The sequence below is a fragment of the Vicia villosa genome, linkage group LG1 (assembly GCF_029867415.1).
Source record: "Vicia villosa cultivar HV-30 ecotype Madison, WI linkage group LG1, Vvil1.0, whole genome shotgun sequence".
In the NCBI taxonomy this organism is placed as follows: domain Eukaryota; kingdom Viridiplantae; phylum Streptophyta; class Magnoliopsida; order Fabales; family Fabaceae; genus Vicia; species Vicia villosa.
Window position 1 is genome coordinate 11730899 of NC_081180.1, and position 4103 is coordinate 11735001.

Here is a 4103-nt window from a genome sequence, read left to right on the forward strand (position 1 = left end):
ACGTGATGCTGAAAGGAACTTCCATTTCCATTCACTATAAATAGAGTCTTAGCATTCATTTGAAATCATCCAAGTTTTAGGCGCGGAAGCGCTGTTCATAGTTTTAGGCATAAATTATCACTTTGTAAAAGTGGTAGTTTCTCACATCGAGGAACTACCACACCATTAGTTTTAGGCCTACAATTTATGTACTCTTGGATCACAATCTTGCCGACATTATTTCAAAGCTTCATTCAAGTTTCAAGATTTGTTTTGTTCGTAATTTAATTCAAGTTTATTTCGTCTGCTTTACTTCCAGGTTTATTTATTTGCAATTATTTTAGTTTTATGTTCTTATAATATTGTTTTATCATTATTATTATAATATGGTTAGTAATTATAATTTCATGTTTAATAATTATAATTCCATGTTTAATAATTATAATTTCATGTTTGTTTCTTTAAGTATGTCTGGCTAATTTATTTAGATGTCGGTATGTAAAGTAATTTAACCGTAGGGATCCGAATTAAATTGGCTTAATTATGTTTTATTAATTATCACTTGTTTTTGGTTTGTATGTCTAATTTAATTAGTAAGTCTTAAAACCAATAGAGCGAAAGTTTGAGGGGTTAAGACGGTCAAAGGTTAAAATCAATAGAGCGAAAGTTTGAGATCTTTAACTGGATAGTAGACATAGGACATTAGTTTTAAGGATGGCGAAAGCGTATTAGAACTAATTAGAACTTATTTATTTTCAAAAAGTGTTTTTATACCCGCGCGGGATGGCGAAAGCGTACGTTAGGGATATTAGCATGTTCCGAGTCAACAGAGCGAGAGTTTGAGATTAGGAGATTTAAATAGATAACGACTTCATAAAACAAGCATTTTATTAATTACGTTGCTTCCAAAAAGCGTTTCTAAATCTGGTGGGATGGCGAAAGCGTACATTAAGAGTTAGGATCGTAGTCTGAATCAATAGAGCGAGAGTTTGAGAGGAGGACTTTTAATCAATAGAATTAATAAAGATCTTTAATTGAAATAACACCATAGCCAATGGACCTTCGGATCACCTAAGTTAGATGAAATACATACTGATATCCGTTTGTTATTATATTTTACCTAGATTTAAGATTTTAGTTTCCCCATTTATAAAAAAACCCCAAATATCATTAGCCTTAGCTTTACATAGTAACTTTAGATAACGGTAGGTCGATTTATAGTCCCTGTGGATTCGATATCTTTTAAAACTACACGACACGACTGTGCACTTGCAGTTATCCCGACTAATAGACACGCAAAGTCGCGATCATATAATAATTATTTAAGTATTTAATTATGTGAGTGTTTGTGTTGTTTGACTTAATTGAGTTATTAGAGAGATATAACTAAATGGGCCTAAGTGATAGAAACATAATGGATGGATTGGTGGGTTAAGCCCAATTGACATAAGTGAGATAGTAAGAAAAAGTTAGGGTTTTAGAGGTTACTATTTTCATTTGGGGGAAAAGATAGGAAGAAGAGAAAAGAGGCAAAAGGGAAGAGAACAATGGTGGAAGAGAAAAGCTAGAAGAAACCTCATTTTCGCAACAAGTTTCAGCATTGAGTCACCTTAGCAAAACGGATGTATCTCTCAATCCAACCGTTGGATCGTCGCGTGGTTTTGACACAACGTTCCTGACTAATGGAGGTAAGTTCTGACCGGAGCGATTTTGATTTTGAGGGTTTTAAGTTCGTCTGATAAGCTAATTTCCGAACTGGTTTTTAGGTGTGTCTCCAAATTATGTTTGAAGGATTTATTTTGGAGAAAAGCTTAGAGCTATGGTGAAAGAGTTCATATTTGCCAAGGTAAGGGTGGGGTTCTTTCATGCTAAAGGGTTGTATGATAGTATGTTATGGTGGGTTTGATTCTATACTTTGATATACATGTTCTTCTATGTTACAATTTTGGGTATTTGATGATTTGTTGGAATGTGATGATATAAATGTGATAAGTTGTGTACAATTGATAATCTATGTGTATTAGATTGTTATGTTTGTTGTGAGTAAACCATTGATAGTGAAATAATGGATTTTGTTATAGATTTGGAAAATAATGGAATAGAAATATAATAGTTGAATTGAAATTAATATGGTTTAATTATTAATTGGATAGTTAAATTATTAGTTGAATTGATTCCAATAAGTCTATGTGATTGGAATATACTTGGACTTGGACCAATTATTCGGTTTATCGGTAAATTACGGTATTTTGAGAAATTGTTTGTAATTGTGTTTTGGCTTGAATATGTATGTTGAGAAATATATATTGTCATGCCAATGATGTTGTTTTGATATTGATTCTTTATGGTTAGTTGGTTAGCATTAATTCTAATGATTAATTGCTTGATGTTGAAAATGTGTGTTCATGTATAATTGACAAAAATGAGAATTAACATGAGATAGTATGATTACTAGTGTTAATTGGATTGTGTGAATCGTAATTGATTAATTGGCCTCTCATATGTGAATGATGTGTGTGTGTTGTGAATGTTGTGTACAATTGGTGGATAATTCATAGAGTTGAATTATTGTGATATGTGGAAAGTTAAGATGGTAGAGATGATCTTAATTGCATATATTTGTGAGATTGTACATACATTCATATCATGGTGTGCCTTGAAACATAGGTGAAATTGCTTTGAAACACAAGCGTGGCTTGGATTCTAGAGTGAATCGGAAAGCGGTAAACTATATGTTTACATTTGGTGGCTTTGGTCTTGTCCGGATCTGAAGCGTGGCTAGATTCTATATGAATCGGAAGCGGTGGAACTTTGGGTCCATATTGGGTACCACATGCATAGAGTCACATGTCTTGCATTGAGTTACATTGGAGTTATGTGATGTTTGAATATATGTAATTATGTGATTAGGTGATTGTTATGTGTGCATGAGATGTGATAATTAAATTTGGTGATGTTTGATACATGATTTTGGTGATATATGTAAATGAAACGTATATGATGAGAATGCAAATATATATATATATATATATATATATATATATATATATATATATGTATTAATGATATTTGTATATATGTGGAATATATGAACCATGTTTTGCCATTGTTGATAGTTGTATTAATTTACGTTGTGATTAGGAAGTATATGTTATTATGTGCTTGAATGACATACTTGTAAACTTGAGTACATTGTTATAGTTGATAGTTAACATTATTGTTGTGATGCAAATTGCTTATATTGAGAAGTGGTGAATTGCGTATGATTTTATCTTTGCTATATGTATTATCATACTTTCCTTTATAATGTTTGATATCTCACCCCTTCTGCTGATGTTTCCCCTACCATGGGAAATGGGCAGGTACTCAAGTATAGCTGTGGAAGTTTGTAGATTCACCGTGTCTGGTTGGTGTGTCGCTCTGATACGTAGCACTCGGAGGGGTTGTCTATATTGTTATTTCTATGTTGTTCATGTTTTAGTTGTTGAGTTCCAAATTGGATATTGAGAAGTACTATGATGTTTGAATTTGTTTCCGATTAAATAAGATGATTTGTTTATAAAGCTGAATGTTATGATTCCGCTGCATATTAAAATGAAGTTGGTTTGTCTAAGAGCTGTTATAAGTTGTTTTGTGCTTATCTGAGATTAAAGTGCTATGTATCTGTTTATGAGTTGTTAATATGAAGCAAATGTGATATCCCAAATACTTGTTGATAGTTTCTAAAATACTCTGATTTCACGCATGATATTTTCGGGTAGAATTTGGGGTGTTACACTATTGGTATCAGAGCAGGTCGGTCCGTCCGGCCAAGTTGTCGAGTCAGTCGAGTTGTGTGACAGTTGAATGATGTTAGTGTTTTATTCCTTAGTACGCGACATGTGTGTGAAACACTGTTGGTACTTGTTCGTTTTGTTGCAGGGTTAGTTTGAGCGAAATAGGGAAGAAGCTGTGCTTCTTGGATATGTTTCAGTTGTAAGTTATTGGTGCAATATATTTCTTAAGGAGACAGAGCAAGCAATGTAGAAGTTTGTTGGTTTCCGAATTCGAAGGTAACATGGATTTAAGATTTTGGTTGTTTAACAAGTCGGAACGTCTTGGAATAAGGACAATTGTTATAAGAT